This window comes from Tursiops truncatus, chromosome 10 (genome assembly GCF_011762595.2).
Source record: "Tursiops truncatus isolate mTurTru1 chromosome 10, mTurTru1.mat.Y, whole genome shotgun sequence".
NCBI lineage: Eukaryota > Metazoa > Chordata > Mammalia > Artiodactyla > Delphinidae > Tursiops > Tursiops truncatus.
In genome coordinates this window covers 98,092,439-98,114,426 of record NC_047043.1, presented here as the reverse complement: position 1 = coordinate 98,114,426, position 21,988 = coordinate 98,092,439, and the positions used below count along the sequence as shown (strand labels likewise).

At 38.9% G+C, this 21,988-nt stretch overlaps 1 protein-coding gene across 2 annotated transcripts in view; it reads left to right on the top strand.

Annotated features, from left to right (window-relative positions):
- Positions 1–241: 241 nt before the first annotated feature.
- The window catches only part of RAF1 (Raf-1 proto-oncogene, serine/threonine kinase), a 72,836-nt gene continuing 51,089 nt past the window's right edge, over positions 242–21,988 (top strand). Inside the window, exon 1 of one of the 2 annotated variants that reach the window (XM_019944575.3) lies at positions 242–578. The gene's annotated coding sequence lies outside the window, so the exon portion shown is untranslated. The remainder of the gene's footprint in view (positions 579–21,988) is intronic. The other variant, XM_004322885.4, reaches the window with a different exon arrangement.

The window sequence follows — 21,988 nt, the reverse complement described above, 5'->3', positions numbered from 1 at the left end:
CCAAGTCCTGGCCCTTCCCGATCGCCAACCCGGGGCCAGGGAGGACCCGCCCTACTGCCTTCACGGCTCCGAAATGGCGACCAGGGGGATGGCAAAGCCACGCCCCCTGGGAGGCGGGGCCTGAGTTCAGGCCAGAGCGATGGATATCCGAGCCAAATTTGAAGTCCGCCGCCAGGCGAGCTCACGCAGAAGCAGAGAGCTGGTGGCGTCGCAGGTCGGGAGGAGGAGCACCGAGTGGAGGGCTCGCTTGCCGGGGCCGCCCGAAGGCGTCTTCAGTGCGGGCGCTGGGGCCGCCATCTTAGATGGCGGGAGTAAGACGAGAAAGAGCGTGAGAAGCGAAGGCTTCCCTGCCGCTCTTCTTGGGCACCGAAGAGGGCCAGCTGGCCGGGCTTTGGGGTGTGTGCCCTGAGGTGCGGAGTGCGAGAGCGACGATGCGAGGGCTGCCCGGGGCCCCGTCCCCTGGGCTGGGGACGCGCCGAATGTGACCGCCTCCCGCTCCCTCGCCCGCCGCGGGGAGGAGGAGCGGACCAGACGCCACTGCCGGACGACTGGACACAGAGGCGGCCGGGCTCCCTCAGGTAGGCTGCAGGGCCGGGCCCGGGATGCCGGGGGAGACGGGCGGCGGCGGGGCTGAGGGGGCCGGGTTCCCCGGAGGCCCGGCCAAGGCGGCGCTGACGGAGCGGCCCCGCGGCTGCCGGGCGGAGGGCCCGGGCCAGGCCGCTGTCACCCCGGGTGGCGCTGGGCGGGCGGGGGCCCTGGGGCCCGGTGTCATGGCCGGCGAGCCGAGTTCCCACATCTCCACTCAGGTTTCCTAGTGTTTTGGGGAAACGTGCCGGCACTACCCCTGTATCTGGTGTACATTCCTTATATTTTGGCCACGGGAAAAACCGCCCAGAGCTGTCTCGGATCTGAGTGTTGTCACTCAGATGGGTTAATGTTTTTTTGGCCGCGGAGTGGGGGACCCGGGCTTGCATCTTCTCTCAAGTGACACCCTTTTCCGGAAGATGAGAGCAGTCAGGGACGGGAGGAGGAAATGGGTCGATGCCCCACCACAAAGGCATAGGGGCCTCCCCTTGGGTCTCAGGACTCTGCGGGTACCTAATGAGACGTTTGCGGTGCTTATACTGACGATTGGCCCCGGGATGCCTTTGGAATGAAGATCCAGGGCTCTTGTGTGTGAAGTGAGAGCCTCCAGGACGCTTCAGTTCTGCAGCTGCAGAGGCTCTGCAGAGCTAGTCGATGCCCAGAGAGAGGAGTTTGGACATCAGGAGAGGCGAGGCGGCTCTGTTCATTCATTGTTCTCTTTCAAGGGCTCTGGGTGTGCCCCCCTGGTATTCACTCTCTGGTGGGAAGAATGATAGGGTCTCCTGTGTCTCCTCGAGATGTGGCCGGGTTCTAGAGGATCACCCAGTCTAAGTAGGGAATGGATTCAGCGCACGTTCATCATTTCTGCCTGATTCGTCCTCTCCGGGCTGGAGGGAGTCTGCCCTCTGTTAGCTCCCGAGGCATGAACACTGTGCGCTGTGATTAGGATGGATTTACCAAGTGTCTTGGGAATTTGGAACAACTAGTTTTGCCTGGGGGAGTTGAGGAAGCTTGTAGACTGGAGGGGACTTTTGTGCTGAGGTTTGGGCTGATGAGTAAGTGCTCATCAGGTGAGGAGGAGGGGAGAGCATGCTAAATTGAGGGAACAGCTGGTTCAGAGGCACGGAGACGTGCAGGAGTTTGGGGAGCAGCAAGCAGTCTGGGGTGCAGGAAGGAAGTGGTGGGAGATTAGGGTCTGAAACAAAAGTTGGCTAGCTTGTGGAGGATCTTTGTTGAAGATAGTGAACTAGTTGATTTAATTGGGATTATTTTAAACGGGTGTTGCTAATTCTCTTTTCTTGCTGATAACTTTATTTCCTCCTCCTGTTGATGTTAAAGCTGATAGTAATTGCACAGATTGACTTTGTTAAACCCAGTTAAGAACATTTTGATACGGGCTTTATGTCAAATGTTTTGTACTTGCATTGTGGTGAACGAACTGAACTCATATTCCTAGGGATTCTTGCAAACGTTTCTTCTAAAGTTACACTTGCTAACAAAAATGTTGATTTTATAAATGTAGTACACTCTACTAATACTACATTTTCAGTGGCTGTTGACAATATAAACCATGCTCCCCAGTCATTTAGAAATTGGCATATTGTATGAAACATCTGAAAAATTGTAGAATGCAAGTGAGTATATTTTTAGTTAAGTAAATGTTTTATATAGTAAACTGTTTCTTTGGATTGATTCCGTGGATTCCAATTCTGTTATAAAGTCTTTAGCTCTATGAACATAATTTTCCCCAAAGATCTGTATTTTGATTAACGTTTATGCTAAAGTGATTATTATGGTATTAACGGACTTAATCTAGCAGTTCCTAAATCTTTCTTGGGTTGTGATGATTATATACCACTGGAGAACCTTTTGGCTTGTTTTCACCCTTATCACTTCAAGGGATAAGCTGTTGAAAATGCAACAGAGACAGTTTGACCCAGTTGAACACTGGATACTTGGGAAAATTAACCTGTTACTCTTTCTGTTGTAAAAGCTCATCTTTTAGGTATGCGGTGTTTGTGATCGTAAGTTGTAGTGGAACTGCTTAGTCTTGTTAAACTCTTGTCAAATAGTTTAAAAGATGTGCATGCCTTCAAAATAGAAGGCTTGAGTGAAATACATTAGAACATATTTTGTGGGATTTGGTTTAGCAGAAGAAAACAGTGAGAAGCAGGTTAAGCTGGTCACTTATGATGAAAAGTATCTAAAAGATGAAATGGAGAAAGGTTAAACATTAAGTATTGTATTATAACTGCTTTGAGACTGGTTGCTTTTAGTTTAAAACATGCCGTCTGTGAAATCCAAAGTAGGAGTTTGCTCTGAAGATGAAACAACTTCTTGGAAGTTGAATTTGACTTTCAGAAGCACCAGATTATTTATTAAATGGAAAATATAATTAATAACTTGAAATTACTATTTCAAATAGCCTGTTAGTAGTAGGTGCATGATTCTATCACATCTTAATTCCAGGTAAAACTTTGTTAATAACCTATTGCTTAAAGTAGAAAAATGTTACATGGGAGAGTGCTTTTGTTTGCATGTTAACATAGTAGGCCATATATAATAATCCTGGTCTTGGGAGGAGCTTGTTAGCCAAACAGCATGCCTTAATGTTGACTTGCAGAAGAGAATTTTAAATATTGTCTTTGAAAGGCAGTGGAGTAATGTCACAGCGGGATGGGGGTTAATGAAACCACAAAATCGAGCTTTGACTTATTAAAAGGTCTTCTGTTTTTTAAATTGTGCGTGTCATGGAAGTCAGTTCTCCATAACAAATGTCTGTAGTCGGAAAATTGCTCACCTTGGCTAAATTAATTGGGAAATCCAAAGAACACTTGGGTTCATTTAGGATAAAGTTGTTTAGGATTTAGGTTGGGGTGTGTGTGTGAGAGTGTGTTTATATTTATGTATGTGTATGGATGTATAAGAATGCTTATTTGCTAAACTGACCAGGTTGAAAATGTGATACTAGATATTTGTGTTATAATTCACTTAGTATTTCTGGTATAGGGCTTAACTGCCTTGCCTGTAATCCTCAGGATAGTAATGTCTGGGTATTGCCTTAAAGTTGTGAGTAAAAATTCCTTAATTACATATCAAAATTTTCATCTTTAATTTTACGGTGGTTGAATCATTCTGTTCCTCCTTTTCTCCCAGAATACTTGTGTAGCTCGCAATGATTTTAATAGTTAACTTCAGATCTGTTAGCTTTTCTTCTAAAACTACTCCTAGAATGTCAGTTTAACCAAGGAAAATGTCCAATGGGTGTTGTTCCTTTGTTACTGGTTTTGGCCCAGGCTATCTCAAGTCTCTTTGGCAAATCACTCAAGAAGTGTGTTAATTGCTTCACATTCCAATCAGTGTACATAGTTTTTCTTGAGGAACACTTGACACAGAGTTTTATTTTTAGATCAGATTCTAAGGGATTTTACTGGGTGGGGATTAACAACCCTAAAACTAGTTTGGAATCAAAACCTTTGTGATTTAGAAACTGTTTACATTTTTGGTTAATGAATGGGAAGCTGCAGGCAATGACAGTGTTTTAGGGAACCAGATATGTCTAATTGCTTCTGAGGACCCTTGTAGACTATACCGATGACATCTTTCTACCTGTTGGGTTTCACTTATTATGATCCAGTAAGTAGCAAGAGTAAGTACATCTTTACTGTTGTAGTCAAGATGTTGTCTCCTATTTATTTTCTTCCAGCCTGCTAGGGAAGGCAAAAGTAGTCTGATTTCTTTGAAGCTACTTCTTTCTAGGCATCATATTTGGACAAAGTATTTACCTTTCTCCACCCATAAACATTTCTGATGGAAGAATCAGGGTAGTTAATGTTTTAACTTTGATAATAGGTCTTTAAAGTTATGACATTCTTAATCTGGGTTTTATGGAGGCATACTTTTCAATCTCAGATAGCTTTTAACATCTGTCCTTTACCTAGGTTTGGGGTAGATGAAATACTGAGTTTTCCTTAGAACATGATTCTTGTTCTGTGTGGCAAATCTCATTAGGAAGCTCAGAGTTTTTGGGAGAGGCATTTCCCTGGATCCAGATAGATCATTCAGAAAGGAACTCCCATTTGCATTTAAGAAAGTTTGTTTACAGTAGGAAAAAACTAGAAAAAGTTCAAATGTACAACAACGATAAAATGATTAAGTAAACTGTGGTACAGCCACTTATGGGGCCCTATGCTTTTCATTAACTGTGGCGTATATGAAGCATTTATGATGCGGGAAATGCTATATCCAAATGATTACAGTTGTGTTAAAAAAACGAAACAGTACAGTGGAATATTACTCAGTAATAAAAAGGAATGATGTACTGGTACATTCTCCAACATGTATAAACCTTGCAAACATTATATTAAATGAAAGAAGCTAGTCAGAAAAGACCACATATTGTATAATTCCTTTTATATGAAGTGTCCAGAGTAGGCAAATCTGCAGAGAAAGTAGATTAGTGGTTGCCAGTGGCTGGAGGGAGTAGGCAATGGGGAGTGACTGTGACAGGGGTTTCTTTTTTGAAGTATTGAAAATTTTCTAAAATTGATTGTGGAGGTGAATGCACAACTCTGTGAGTATAATAAAAGCCATTGAATTGTACACTTTAAATGGGTGAGGTGTATGGTATGTAAATTATATCTCAAGCTTTTTAAAAAAACTCAAAACCTACCCATAGGGAGAAAACACATGTAGATGTTAACAATGGTTGTTAAACAGTAGAAATACGGATAATGTTCCTCTTTATACTCTTCATATTCTCTGAATATATTGGCTTATAATAGAAAAATACATATAATAAAGTTAGATTCTATTCGTGGTGTGGGCCCTTATGTCCCTCCAAACCATTCAGTCACTCTCAGATTACACTTACAACTATATTTTTGAGCTTCTTTCACCTGTTTTCTACTTCCTCCAGATTAGTTCAGGCTTTTATGCTGTATTTGCCTTGACTGTTGTTAGAACTTCTGAATTGAACTTCTTTTTCTTATTTCTTCCCATGCCAGTACACTTTTCACATTATTGCCAGATTCACTTTTTAAATGTGTAGAATCTTAAAAATTGAGTTTCATTAATTTTTTGTATAGGTAGTACAGTCACATGCTACAAAATTCAAAGAATACAGAAAGTTATGCTGTGCAGAGTAATTCTGCTTTCCCCTTTGTTTCCCAGATACCCAGCTTTTTTTCATGGAGGGAAATATGTTATGGGGTTCTTATGTTTCCTGTTTTGTGATGATACAAGAATATTCAGGCGTAGATGTGCTGGCCTTACTTCCTTTGGCAAATTGTCCAAGAGTCTCCATTGCTTTTCAGACTAAGCATACAGTCTTGCTTCTATGTCTTGCTAATGTGGATTCCTCTTACTATCTTCAGTGGAATTCAGAAGCCATTTTTTTTTAGCACCTAAGTAGGTGCAGAAGGCTAGTGTGGTGGAGGGTGAATTAGGTAAGTTCCTGCCTTCAGCGACCTTATCTAATGAGGAGAGATTCACAGGATTTCCTCACTTTTATCTGTTCCTCTTTTAAGAGTCATTTTGAACACCATCTTCTAAATATCATTTCCCGATCTTTTTCTCTTCTTCTCACTCATTGTTTCCTTCTTTGAACCCCACCTTAAAACCCTTACATTTATTTTTCTTATGGTCTTTATCATATAGTCATTTGTGAGCTTATCATCCCATTAGGTTATCAACTCAAATTAATGCTTTCTAGTCAATGTGCAAGTCCTTCTTTACTGATATTTGTGAAAAAATTTGAGAGGCTGAGGGACCAGGCCTGTGTGCTTTGGTGAAAGTATTGAATCTAAATTACCACATTTAATATTAGGTTTTATAATAAGACCTTTTATTTAAACTTAACAGGGTTTCTGTATGTACTTTTCGGTACCATGCACTGTAGACTTTATATGTATTTATTGTGACGTATTGATATTTTATTAAAGTGTTTGTTTACCTCTCATCTTTTCTCGGAGGACTGTATCTTAATCATCTTTGAATACCCAGAGTTTAGCACAGTGGCTGGCCCCCCTGATTTCAGTTCAATTTGTTGAATGTAAGGTGCTAAATGATGTTTATTGAATTGAATTTTTTGTATAGATGTCTTACATCTCTGGCTAAACTTAAGCTCCTTAGAGCTGAGCCATGTCTTATTTATAAATCTCTAGTTCTTAAAACTTTCTCTTGATTATGTAATAAACATTAATTGCATGAGTAGAGATTCACAGGTTAATCACCTGTGGATTTAGTTCCTTCCTACTGCCCACCACACAAATGCTTACAATTAAAAGGGTATACTACTTATTAAACTCATACTCAGAACTTTGTAACTTAGACATCTGTCGGAGGAATTACCGTGTCTGTTTTGCTTTATCAGTAGAGTGCTCTGGGTTCTCACTGCCAGCTCCTTGAGGACATTTGCCTGCTTTGGCAGCTCACTCATTGGTTCAAGCCACTCTTGCCATACTGGCTATTTTCTTCTGCATTCATAGGCTTTATATGTGGAGGAAAGTTTCAGCCAGAGAGAATGAGGGGATAAATGATACTCTTCTGCCTTCCTTGATCTTAGTCTGGACTGGAATTAGAGAAGTGTGAATGTGAGAATAGATATGTCCTTCACGACTAGTATTTATCTAGCTGTCTGACAATGCAAAATGGACCCTTTCGGCTTTTTTTGGGGGTGGTGGTGGTGGTAACTTATACAAAATATAAAATATACCATTTTAACCATATTTAAGTGTATTACTCAGTGGCATTAAGTGCATTCATAGTGTTGTGCAACCATGACCACTAATCTTTTTCCAGAACTTTTTCATCATCCCAAACAGAAGAACCCTGTAACAATTATAGAATAACTCCTCATTCCTCCCTACCTCCACCCTCTGGTAAACTCTGTTCTACTTTCTCTCTGTGAATTTGCCTAGTCCAAGTATCTCATATAAGGGGAATCACACAATATTTATAATTTTGTATCTGGTTTATTTCACTTACTGTGTTTTCAGGGTTCGTCCATATTATATTGTGTGTGAGAATTTTATTCCTTTTTGTGGTTGAATAATATTCCATTATGTATGTGTGTGTGTGTATGTATGTGTATGCTCCCGTGTGTGCACACATAAAATATTTTATTTATCCATTCAATAGTTGATGGGCTCTTGGGTTCCACCTTTTGGCTTTTGTGAATATTGATGCTATGAACAGTGGTTTACAAGTATCTATTTGAGTCTCTGCTTTTATTTCTTTTTAGTATATACCCAGGAGTGGAATTGCTGATCATATGGTAATTCTGTTTAACCTTTTGAGGAACTGCCAAATTATTTTCCACAGCAACTGAACCATTATATATTCCCACCAGCAATGCATGAGAGTTGCAATTTCTCTGCATCCTTGCTAACACTTGTTATTTTCTGTTTTTTGATAGTAACTGTCCTAATGGATGTGAAGTGGCTCTAGGCTTTTTTCTCACTGCTGATTAGATCGAATGGTCAAACCAGAAGGTTAGGAAGTTGGCTGTATTTGCATCGCATGGACTTTTTCCTTCCTTATAAATGTATTTGTATACAGTGTTCTTGAAAGAGATAAATTAATTACACAATTAGTGACTCATTTTTTGAAAAAAAAAAGTTTTTTAAGCTGGTACATACAGTTGTTGTAGTTACCTTCTTTGTACCCTCATTCCCCCCCCGCTTTTTTTTTCTTTAATTTTCTTGGTGGCCACGTGGCATGTGGGATCTTAGCTCCCCAACCAGGGATCAGACCCGAGCTCCTTGCATTGGAAGCGAGGAGTCTTACACTGGACCGCCAGGGAAGTCCCTACCCTCATCCCCTTTTAATCTAAAATGTATTCAGTTAACCTGTAAAAGATGATTTCAGTTAATCCTGGGTGGTAAGATATAGTAAGTGAAAAAAGTAGGGTACTAAAATATGTACAATAAGACTCCATTTTTATAAAGAAAAACATTTACATGCGTCTATTAAAATGCTACCCCTTCAAGTTCAAATACTACAATGAAATCATTCTTTAGTGTCTACCTCTTCCTCCACTTGAGCTATAAGTGACCTTTCCATGCTCCAAATTCTTATAGTTTTCTTAAGAAGTTAACGCCTCTCCACCCCATCACCACACAAAAAAAAGCTGTCACATCTTGTTGTAGGCCTCTTTGTCATCCTGAAAGCTCATAGCACATAGTCTTTGGGAAATGATGATTTTTTTTCTTCTACTTTAAAAACTCTTGGAAGGCCAGGTCTGTCTTTCTTAACTTTATATTCTTCGAAGCAATTAGCAGTTGAAATAGATTCTTAGAAATTGTTAAATGATAGTGCTCCTTATACTTTTCCACTCAGTTCTCTGCCAGGTTGCAGTATACAGAGAGGCATTCTGGTTCTTTAGATTGTATATATCAGTACTTTTATGTGGTAGACAGTGATTCAATATCCATGGAAAAGAATTAGGGTAAATATTGTAATGATAGCTTTTCTCCATTAATATTTTATTCTGCTATTTAAGCATCTAATTTTGTGCGAGGTACTATAGTGGATGATGGAGTATAACAAGATGTAGGAAATGCGTATAGTTCTTTTCCTTAAGGCATTCAGACTTTGGTGTATAATTACATAGGTTACATATTCGTATTTTGTTTTTTTGCTCCTGTGGCAAAGTAGCTGGGTATAATTTAGGGCTTTAATGATTCAATGGTCTAATTTACAGAGAAAACTTCTGCACATTTCCTTGTTTCAAGAAAATTATTCTTGAAAAGTTGATTTAAAATATTTTCTGGGAAACAAGTGATACTATCAGTTTTACAGGTATACCTTATTGTAATTGTTACTAGTTATTAAAACAAGCAAGGTGATTGATTACCTTTGGGGGTATCATTGAAGACTAGGGAATCTTTCTGTGTATGAAAGCCATTGACTCCAGAATGCATTGTAGGAGAAATAGCCGAATCAGATGGTTACTTCTTGAAATAGCTTTGGCAAGATTGTAAACCTGGAGGAGTACCTCCTATCTTGAGGATAAATCTCAGTGTCTGTCCAATTGAGAGATGCTAGTGTGCAGAATAGTGGATTCACTTATTTTATATTTCATGTCTTTATTTTTGAGGAAAGCTAATGCTGTTTTTTAAGTCACTTGTTAATTATGCAGGACTTGCCACTGAAATGGATGCCTTTTATGTGGAACAGAAATTATTGGTACAAGGTTAAGTCAGTGTTTTCAGGCATTAACTTATTAGCAGGATGAGATGTCTGCGTGTTTTTTTTTTTTTTTTTTTTTTTTTTTTCCCGGTACGCGGGCCTCTCACTGCTGTGGCCTCTCCCGTTGCGGAGCACAGGCTCCGGACGCGCAGGCTCAGCGGCCATGGCTCTTGAGCCCAGCCTCTCCGCGGCATGTGGGATCCTTCCAGAACGGGGCATGAACCCGTGTCCCCTGCATCGGCAGGCGGACTCTAAACCACTGCGCCACCAGGGAAGCCCCTCTGCGTGGTTTTTATTTCCTCTCCATCCCCTTCCACTGACTAGGCGTTTTTTACTTCATTATTACCCAGCCATCAAAATGATCATTCCTAAACCATATTTTATTTGTGCATTGATGTATTTTCATGCTTGTGTTAATGGTTTTACTTTGTAAATGGCTCTTTTCATTTAAAAATGAGCAGTTGCTGCCTAAATGAAGAAGCAATGACTGATTTGGAGATGAAAAGTAAAACTTGGGTTAAAAAAGAGTTCAGACAAAGTGACTTAAAATGAAAATAATGAAGAAGTAAGAGTTAAAAATAAAATTGGCTCCAGATGTCTTTCATTGTGGAACTGATTGCTTTAACATAATTGTTTGGACTAGCTGATTAACTTGTTTTGAAATTAATTATCCTTTTAAAAAGTTAGACTCTTTTCTAAACTCCGGCGGCCCTGCTTGCTAACTATTAGAAGGGTAGAGTATCACATTTTTTCATGTTCGTGTATGCTGGCCAGTCATCTGATGATGTTACCAGTTTGTGGTCAGAAATTGAGAAAGAGGGGTGAGAAAACTCAAAATATTGACACACACACCACCTTGCAGTGCATCAGAGTGCCCTTTTGAACTGGTTGGGAAACTGTAGTTAAGCCATTTCCAAACTAGACATATTATTGTTTCCTAGCTTGGACAAGATGACATTTTATTTAAGTGTTTGTTCTGTTCAGCAGAAACTTTTTATGTGTGAGGGTGGGTTTTTTCCAGTGTTGTGTGACCAACTGAATTAAAACAAAACAAAACAAAACACTTAATCCTTAAAGGAAGCTTGGAGTAATCTTGAAAAATTGATCACCCAGTCTCTCAGATGGACCAAGGCTGGATTGAACAAAGGGATGAGCTTAAAGGAGAAATCAAGAGTGAAGTCGCATTATAAATACATTAAAATATGAGTAGGAAATTCCCTGGCGATCCAGTGGTTCGGACTCTTGTTCTCTCACTGCCCAGTGTTCAGTCCCTGGTCAAGGAGCTAAGATCCCGGAAGCCACCTGGTGCGGCAAAAACAAACAAAACAACCAAACAAAAAACGAGTATTCATCTATGTTTTTGCCCTGCCAAAAAAAGTGTTTTAATAACGCAGGCAATTTTAGCCACCATTCCTCATACTGAGTCTATGTTCTTGTGAGATTTTGATTGCAGTTGAAGAAAGTGAATCTATTCTTTTGTCACTCTCAATTCTCCCAAGCCTTGTAGTTTGACCATCTCACAATTGAGTGTGATTGTTGTGTCTAAAGATACATTTTTAAAAAAAGGTCCGTAAAGATAATAGCTTACCTTTGTTGACTTAACTACTATATGCCAGGTTCTTTTGAGAGTTTTACCTTAATTCATTTTTTTTTCTTTTTCTTTTTTTTTTAATAAATGTATTTATTTATTTTTGGCTGTGTTGGGTCTTTGTTTCTGTGCGAGGGCTTTCTCCAGTTGTGGCGAGCGGAGGCCAGTCTTCATCAGGGTGCGTGGGCCTCTCACTGTCACGGCCTCTCCTGTTATGGAGCACAGGCTCCAGACGCGCAGGCTCAGTAGTTGTGGCTCACGGGCTTAGTTGCTCCGTGGCGTGTGGGATCTTCCCAGACCAGGGCTCGAACCTGTGTCCCCTGCATTGGCAGGCAGATTCTTAACCACTGCGCCACCAGGGAAGCCCTACCTTAATTCATTTAATCTTCTCATCAGCCTGAAGATGTAGGTACATTGTGATCCTTATTTTAAAGAGGAAGAAACACAGAGACAGATGGAGTAAATACCCTAAATATAGGCCATCTACTTAAGGAGAGATTAGAGAGAGAGATTTTCTGGGTTAGTTTTGACTTCATCCTACATACATCCTATCAGCACCTTAGAATTTAAATTCTAGATGTGATACAAACTTACTGTTTTTGTTAGGTTTCTGGGAATGCCGTCTCCCTTATAATTTTCTTTATGACTTAGAGTAGTTCCATTTCCTTCTTATAGGCCTTAGATGATTAACCCCACTTCATCCCTGTATTACTTCTTCATCTAAATTATAAATTTATTGAGGGCTGGGATCAAGTCTTAATCAAATTTGCCTCTCCCAAGTACTTTTCATAGAGCCTTCAGAGGTATCCCTTCTGAAGAGTTGTCCTTCCTAAACTTTTTTTTGAGTTGAGTAGAAATAATTACTTCCATTACTTTTTTTCTGTAAGATGATAAGGAATCACTTTGTTATGACTTTGTATGTGAAAACTTTTCTTCAAATCTTACATATTTAATTTAGGAATTTAGTTTAAAATAGCACTTTACGAAGTATTCTTCTTGGGGCTTCCCTGGTGGCGCAGTGGTTAAGAATCTGCCTGCCAATGCAGAGGACACCGGTTCAAGCCCTGGTCCGGGAAGATCCCATATGCCATGGAGCAACTAAGCCCGTGTGTCACAACTACTGAGTCCGTGTGCCACAACTACTGAAGCCTGCGCGCCTAGAGCCGGTGCTCCGCAACAAGAGAAGCCACCGCAGTAAGAAGCCCGTGCACCGCAACAAAGAGTAGCCCCTGCTCAATGCAACTAAAGAAAGCCCGCATGCAGCAATGAAGACCTAATGCAGCCAAAAATAAATTTAAAAAAAAAGTATTCTTCTTTCCAAAATGTGTTTCTCTCCACCACTAATCAATGTTTCATAAAGTTCTAGGAACTTATAATCACTTGTATAAAACAATTGTGGGCTCACACTGAAGCCTTTAATCTAAAGTTTGGAGTGATTGGGGATACCCGTCTAATGTTTTATCTTAAACATTTACCATTTAATGGGGAGACTTCCCTCTCTGGAAAGTTTTCTGTGCAAATTTTGCCAGTTCTTATGAGAATGTTTAAGATGCTTAGAATTTTATATGATAGGTAATACTCTGAAGAGTGAGCTTAGTGGAAAGATTTCTGAAATGATTTGTTGGCTTTTGTAATTTTTAAAGATTCATTAGACGATTAAGTAATCAAAACTGAGTAGACACAAGTCTTTGGAATAGTGTTAGTGTTCTGATCAGAATGGCTGTTGGAGTTATTAAAAATCAATGAACTAAGTTTATTTCATTGCTACCATTTCTCCTACTCTATACTCTTAGCCTATTTTCTAATTTTCTGATTTACCAGGAAGATAGAGTTAGAATATTTTAATTAACTGATTAAAATATAAATTGACATATACTTCAGATAAAGTTGTATACCATATATAGTTAATAGAGCTACTTCTAACTGTATTTTACTTAAAGAACAGTGAAAGAGGGTATTTTACATGTCTTTTAAGCATTGTCACTGTAAGTTGTACATAACATTTGATTTATTTCTCTTTGATAGTAAATCTTGTCTAATTTCTCCTATCATGGGGAAAAAAAATAGGCTTTTTGAGGAAATGATAAATCCAAGCAGAGAGAGAGGTGTTTTCCAAAAAGTTACATTGGTTAATTGTAGGTAATTTAGGAGCGTGCTGATGTTACTCACAGGTTCCGAGTTATAGACTAATGGGTAAAGCATCTGGAATTATTACTCCGTGCAGTCTCTGCAGAGGATCTCTGGGAATATGGAGACAATTTGCAAAGATCAAATGAACAAGATAGCATATTGCCAGTGTTATTCCCCCAAGTAATGTGAGAGCTAAACAGTTGATCTGTATTTTGCAACCTGGGACTTAATTTTGGAAGACAGTACCAGTAGCGGTTAAGAGCTTTAGGCTTTTAACTCAGAAAAACCCAGGCTGGAGGTGTAAGGGCTATCTAGGAGAGTTCCTGATTGTTGTATATCATGATAATAGGGAATATTTACTGTCTCAGGCCAACACTGTGTGTTTCATGTGTTATTTAACTCTCACATATTATAAAACATGCTGAGTAGAGGAGAATGAAATACAAGTAAATCTTAAGTTTAGGTGTCGTAAATCAAAGGCTATTTAAACCTATAGACACCGTAGTGGATTCAGGTCAGTTATACCAGTCGTAGTCTTTTAAAGCTCTTGCTACCAGTTCCTCCTCCTCCTTTCTCTGCTTTCAAACCAAGGAGAAACTCACAGCAGCTAGATAATATTACAACAGAATTTTAACTCTAGGGCAGTGCCCAGGTTATTTTGATGTATAGGAATTCTTTTGTATTGACTAATCTTCAGAAATAGTGAGTCGTGGTTTGTAGTTCAGCAGTCTTCTAATTACATGGAGATTTTATTTTATCTAAGCTGTATTTATTACCAACTCTGGGGAGAAAAATTTTGGATTGAAGATAAAGAAGAATAACTTAAAGGCAATTTACAAGACCAGTGCTCTAACCCCTGAGCTACAGAGCTGTAAAAAGCAATTTAGACTTCATTATTTTTGTCTTGAATAAGAGCTTTCTGAATAAAAGATTATATATTATATAATATATTTCATACATTATTATATATTATATATTATTATATATTTCATACATTCTCTATTCTGTATCATTTAGTGGATAAGAAGAAAGGTCATGTGAGAAAATGCATTAGTAATACAACCGCTCTAAGGTAAATCATTTATTTAGAAATGAGATAAAAATCTCTTAAATATGAAGTAAATTTAAATTGCTTATGATATACAAAACATATTTTCCTTTCTTCCACATACAGGTCTGATGCATCACTTATAAACAATAAACAGTAATTATTTCAAAGTAGTGTAATAGTAACAATGTTAAATGATTATTTTTTGTGTTTTAAATCAGTGTGTTAAAATAGAGCTGTAATTTAAGAGTCTGAGGACCTGAATTGTTTGTTTTGCTTCCCTTACTGTCACTAGATCTTTTGAACTTCACATTTTCTTTATTTACAAAGAGGAATAATACCTGCTTTTAGTCTGTTTAATTCTAACAGCACTATGAGATAGTGGAGAGGAATAAACTGTAAAGTTCTGTGAAATTTTAAGTTGTCCTGTTTGAAGTAAACTATCTGCAATCAATCTCAACCACAGAATGCATTGCTGCATTCTCAGAAACTAGAGTTTAGGTAGATTAAGAATTTCTTTAAAATCTCATTCAACGCCAAAGTGCTAGCTGCCATAGGTGTTTTTTGCTCTACCACTTTAATATTTTTGAATGAAATTTTTATAAAAATAAAAATAAAAAAAGTATTTGAATAAAAACTCAAAAGTGAGGGCTTTTTTTAGACTGATTTTAAATGCTGATTTGCTGAGGCATTTTGAAGAAAATTCAGAATGTCTCTGTGTGAAAATATTTACATTGTGTGTGTGTGTGTGTGTGTGTGTGTGTCCGTCCCTAGTCAGGAGGGGATAGTAAAATTTATTTGGCTGTTTGGCTTGGCTGAGGTAGGGAGAGGGTGAAACAAAGTCAACCTTAGCCCCAAGTTTGCCCAACTGCCTCTTGACTCTTTTAGGCAGAAGTTTTAGGACTTTTTGATTCTTGCACACTGAACTCCTGAAGAGCTTCCTGAATTAATCAGGGTTGTTATAATTGGTTTTTCTTACCGTGGTCCAAAGGTGTCTAACCCTTCGGGAGAGTAACTGTGACAAGACAATGGATGAGGAATGTTGAGTGAGTGCTCTGCTGAGGTATCTCCAGAAGTTGATAGAGTAACATTTCCAGTCAAACATGTATGCCTCAGATTAGGCTTTAAGGTGGTAGATGGACCTTAAGCATAGGACTCAAATCGCTTAAAAAAATTATACCCTAAGTACTGGTATTTTCATAATTGTGGTCTTATCAGGTTTGACTTGTCCTGAGGCTCTTTAATAGTACTTTGTACGTGTGCTGCTCCCTAATAATCTTGCACCTGAAATAGTCTTGCTTTCAAAATGTTTTTTATAGCGTCTGGTAAAGTAAAAGAGCAAAAAACAAGACTCTCCCAGCATAATGAATCTCTTAATAATTACTATTTTATTAATCTGGTGCTATTTATTCATTTTTAGAAATGCCTCTGAATGCAGCAGTTCATTGAAATTATTGCTAGAGCTGGGTCACAGGGTGAGAAGGCTGAAATGAATGTGTTGCATTTAAAATGCCTTTATCATGACCTGGTATTCTTGATTTTGAGTTTAGAATAAACTATTCAAGTGTCCTTTGTACTATCACTTGTTAGGAATTGTACTAGGAAATAACTTGATTTCTCTGAAATTCTTGTCAGTTTTCACAAACATAGTATGGCCCTTATATTTACTACTCTCTTGCTTTGTTTGCATATCCAAGAGTGTCCCTTCCTGCTATAACCAGTTTCTCAGTCACATGGTGTTTTGTGTAGATTGGGGCATGAGAATTATGGAAAGAGTGCTCAGAACTCTGCAGACTTTGGAAATACAGTAAAGCTTTTTGCCTTAGCTGAGAGAATGTTTGTGACTTCTCTGTTAATGCCTGGGAGTTGAGTGGTAGGTACTGTGCTCTTACTGCCCATTTGATTTGTTGCCTGATGACAAAAGTGCAGTATTATGAGGAGGATTTGTACCTTGCTTTACCAGTGTTTAGACTTTCAAAAAGATAAACTTATTTCTTGAAAGTGTAAGATGAAAATTCTGTTTGTTCTCTTTCTTCAGAGCTTCCTGCTTGGCTGTCCTGGTGCATATTGTTCATGGAAACCCCCAGGAATGTGTTCTTGATTTTAAGAAATATGAATTTGCTGTAAAAGCTGAGTTTTTTTTAAACATTCCTATAGTTGAATTATTTAAAAAAGAGTTTGAGAACTTTATCATTTTAATCATCTAATTAGGTGTGGCATGTAAAACTTGTTGACATTCAACAGTCACTTGTTTTTTATTCATTGAGAAATCGGCTTCATCATTTACTAAGATGGAGAATTAGTTTTAGGGCTACAACATTATGGCCTATGGTATTTGGCCCATAGCAAATACAGAGAAAGTGGTGACTACTGTCTGATTCTAGAATCGTTTGGAAACCTGATGTGAAAATGTAGCAGTTTTCCCAGATTTTAGCTTTTGCACTTTCTGAAATTGCTGAAAACTAACAAAATTTTAAGTTTGTTTTCCTCTTTAATTTTGCTGATCGGTTTCATGGTTGACAACTTATGTATATGAGGAATATTTTAGATTAACATCCAAGAATCTAAACTATAATTTGGTTATGCTTAAGAAAGCATTCTTGTTTTGAGACATGTACTCCAAATATTTGTTAATTATTGTATTTCCTTTAAGCTGAGCAATCCCCTCCTTCCATCTGAAATCCTCTTTCTACACATTCTTTTGCATTCTACATGCTCTTAGGCATGTTTAAAAACACACTTCTACATTTCTTTAGCAGGGGCACTGTGGTTTAAAACGACATTTTATTTTCAGTAGTGTATATTTAGGACAAATGGATGTGTGTGTAGGTGGAACACATTTACAGTTTAGTGTGACAGAGCAGGTGAACAAGAATGGTGCTTGGTTTTATTTTTAAAATAAAACAACTATGAAGAAAAATGCCAAACAATACTAGTAAATCAAACTTTGGAAATAACTCAAGCATAGTAGAATTACATAATGGCTTCAGCTGGCTCTAATCAGCTGGTTTTTGTCTGGGATTTCTCTGATGGAGCTGCTGTAATGAATTTAGCTGACTGCCAGCCAGCAGTTACACTGTGCCGATTCTACAGTTGCAGAATTCCACAATTGTCAGTGTTCTAGTCCTAGGGTGTAGCCCCTCAGCATAGTGTGGTTCATAAATGCACTGATGATTTCTGTTAGAACTCAGCACCCATTGGACCCAGGTGCCAGCATTTGTTACTCATTCAGGATGTGTCTTTAACGGCCAGTTGTATGCTAGACACTGTTAGAGGTGATGGGGTTTTTAGGATGAACTGAACTTACCTTCTTGGAGCATACTATCTAGTAGGGTAGGCAGACAATCATTGGCTAGGCAGATATCTAATGTAATTTCAAAGTATTAATTAGATGGTAATAAAGTATTATGAAAACAACAAAGCTGGGTAAAGAGAGAAGAATGATGGGGAGGGGCAGGATACACTTAAAACAGGATGGTCAAGGTGGTCCCCTTTGAGGAGTGACATTTGTGTGGAAACATGATTGACGAGAAGTGACTAGCAACGAGAAGGCCAGTATGATAGAAATAAAGTGAACAAGAGAGAGAAGGGTAGGAGATAAGGTGAAGAAGGAAGATAGAGGCCAGGTCGTCATGTAAGGCCTTGTAGGTCATAGTTAAAGAATTTGGGTTTTATTTTGAGTGTGATAGGGAACCAGTCACACTTAAAATAAGGATTTTAGCGGAGCAATAGTGTGACCAGATTTGTGTTTTAAGGTTTTTCAGTAGAGAATAGATTTAGAGGCTTTGGGAGTGGACATTGTGACTCCTGGTGTAATCTAGGCAAGAGGAAATGGTGCTTTAGGTTAGATTGGTTGGGTTGGGTTAAAGTAGTTGGATTTTGGAGGGTCTGACAGTACATGATGGATGATTAAATGTGGTGGGCGAGGAAAATACTGAAGGAATCAAGGATCATATCTAGGTTACTTTGTTGTGTGGATAAGCACTATTATTACCGAAAATAGTAATATAGCTATCGTGTGGTAATAGCTGTCATGGATTAAGTGACCACTGTGTACCAGACAGTGAATTTTTCATAGTTTGTAGTGTTACATTTACTACTCATAGCCACCTCTTAAAATATAGTTGTGCTTACTTTACAGATGAAGAAATTAGGCTTAGATGTTTTTTGCCGAAGTTCACATAGCCAAGAAGGTTACTCATCAACAGGTCTCTTTGACTTCAAAGTGCAAGCTCAGTTTATTTAGTCGTTCAATAAGTACTCTTCTAGGAGTTAAGTATACAGAGGTTATCAAAGCTGAGTCACTGTTCTCATGGAGTTTAAGAATTTATAATTTGGGTGTTAAAAACTTTTACCGGAAGAGTCTGTACAGTTTTGTAGACCAAGTGTGTAGGAGGACCTTGCTTACAGGAATGTTGGATTTTTGGTAGCCTTAATCTTCTGGAATGTAGCTTTGACCATGCACATAAGCCTGTCCTGAAGCCTTTTCATTACTCAGTAGGCTAGGCCCTTTCTAGCTTAGTAGGCTAGGTTCTTTCTCTTCTGTTGTGCTCCTTAATACATAGGCTTGATTATCTCTCTCTCTCATATCGGGTTGTCAGTAGCAAATGCTGAGGAGTAGGGGAGTCCATAGAGGTGTAAATACTATCAAGTCAGAAGTGGCACTGGCAACCAGAGTGTAAGAAATACCTGAAGAATAGAAAGGAGACACAGAACTCTGTTGTCTGTTACATTCATTATCATTATTGTTTTGAAACTTTTCCATCAGACTACCACTAAAATTAGATTAAATGCCTACTCTTTAAACCTGAAAGTTCTTTGAAGTCATGTTTTATCTTAAATCTTTGGTTTTTGAATTTTACTTCAAAACAGATGTATTATAAAAATATTTTAAAATATTAGTTACGTTATTAACCTCCGTCACTCAAGTCTGAGTAAAATTGTTTTCTTAGGAAAATCTACTATATTTATATTCTGTAGATAGCCAGAGGTTACTCATAGTAACTTATAAATCATTAAGAGAAAGTTGAAGTATAGTCTGTTTGGAAAGCTAGGGAAGGATATTCTATATCAGAAAAGTTTAACATATGTTAGATTTTCATGGCACTAGAATCATCATAATGTGTTAGAGCTAGAAGGATCATTATAGGTCATCTCTTCCAATTCCATATTTTGCAGAGGAGGCAGGTAACTTGAGGTTATGTGGATTAAATGAAATAGCATATAAACACCTGTCTGCTCAGGGTGTTGCGTAGCTCATAGTAGATGCCTAAAAGATGCTGGGTTTTGTTTTTCTTTATCTGTCAAGTCTTTTCCTTTTTTTTTCTTTTTTTTTTTTTGCGGTACACGGGCCTCTCACTGTTGTGGCCTCTCCCGTTGCGGAGCACAGGCTCCGGACGCGCAGGCTCAGCGGCCATGGCTCACGGGCCCAGCCGCTCCGTGGCATGTAGGATCCTCCCGGACCGGGGCAAGAACCCGTGTCCCCTGCATCGGCAGGCGGACTCTCAACCACTGCGCCACCAGGGAAGCCCAGTCTGTTCCTTTTATATTTTCTCATATTTCACTTTCTGGAAATTTTATTTTCCTGGTTCTAGAGATAGATGTGTTCCAGAGAAGCCACTGAACAAGAAAACGTCTGGTATCTTGTCCCCTGCATGCTCAAGTATCTTCCCTTGAGATTTGCTGAACAGAGCTACAAGGGCTTAAGAAGACCCATGTTGCTTGCCTGATTGGTCACGTGTGTGTATTTTATAAACAGTGGCAATATCTGAGAAGCTTGAATTTAAATGTATCACCTGAGTTTTGATTGTACCTTTAAGAGTATGTACAGTAGGTCAATTTAAGGATTTCTCTAAGCTCCTTCCTTTAATCCCTTGATCTTGCTGATTGTCACCTGTAAACCAGTGAACACCTGTTAACCAGTGAAGTGAACACCTGTTGTTTGTTTCTGTTTCCCCCTTTCATTGTAACTGTATCCCATATTTTTCTCTGAGGAACTGTCAGCCCTTATCCTTATTACCTAGCCATTCATTTGAGCCATTTTAATGAGATTGACCCCATCTTTAGCTCTAGTGGAGAGACTGATTAGCTTCAGTCAGTCAGTAAAGGCCAGCCATTTGGACATAATGATTTGGTCAGAGTCACTCACTAGAGGCCAGTGAGATATGAAGTCATGTTTGGGGCTCCTTACTCTGAAGAGCTTCCCTGGGAAATGCTGTTTACCTGAAGGCATTACCAGAAAGTTCCAAAAAGCAAAACTTGAATTTGTCACCTATCGGCAACTATTTATGTAGCATTTACATTGTATTAGGTATTGTAAAGAACCTAGAGATGATTTAAAGTGTATGGAAGGATGTGTGTAGATTATATGTAAATACTATGCCGTTTTATATAAGGTACTTGAGCATCCTTGGACTTTGTTATCTGCAGGGGGTCCTGAAACCAATCCCTTGCAGATACCTAGGGAAGATTATACCACATTTTAGTTATTCATTCATCAGTTGGTGGGCATTTGGGCTGTTTCTACCTTTTGGCTATTAGGAGTAATGCTGCTATGAACATTCTGATGTCCTTTTGGCTATTAGGAGTAATGCTGCTATGAACATTCTGATGTCCTAAGGTTCTAATAACCTGCAAGTCTAAGTCCTATAATTCCAGTCTGCAGGAGAGAGAGAAGCCTGATGATTTTTGTTGTTCTGGCAGACTTTTGAAAGATTAAAGAATAATTTATTAGGTTTTATTTGGAAATATTGAAATAGAAATAACCAGAGTTTTTTTTTTGGCTGCACAGTGCGGCTTGCGGGATCTTAGTTCCCCTGCCAGGGATTGAACCTGGGCCCCCTGCAGTGGAAGCACAGTGTCTTAACCACTGGACTCCCAGGGAATTCCAGGGAGGATTTTTTTTTTTATATAACATTTGGAGTTCACGGGGGTCCTGAGACTGCAAGCTAGAAGTAGGTCTGATTTAGTCCTTCGTACCTTATTTTTAAGATGAAGCCACAAGGTCTATGGAGATGCATGGGCTTTCCCAGTGCCTCCAAATTTAGTATCGTTGACTTTAATGGTGTTTTGACTAGTAATGATCAACATGCTATCTTTTTTTTTTAATGACATGGTAGGTTTAGGCAACTATAAACATTCTTTTTAAAAAAATTATTGTGGTAAAATATACATAACAAATTTACCACCATGTACCATACACATAATATAAATTACCGCATAGTTCAGTGGCATTAAGTACATTTACAATATGTTGCACCCATCACCACCATCCATCTCCAGAACTTTTTCATCATCCCATACTGAAACTCTGTACCCTTAAACTCCCCACCCCACTCTCCCCTCCTGTTCCTGCCAACTACCATCCTACTTTCTTTCTTTGTTTTAAATCCTACTTTCCTTCTTTATGAATTTGACTACTCTAGGTACGTCATGTAAGTGGAATC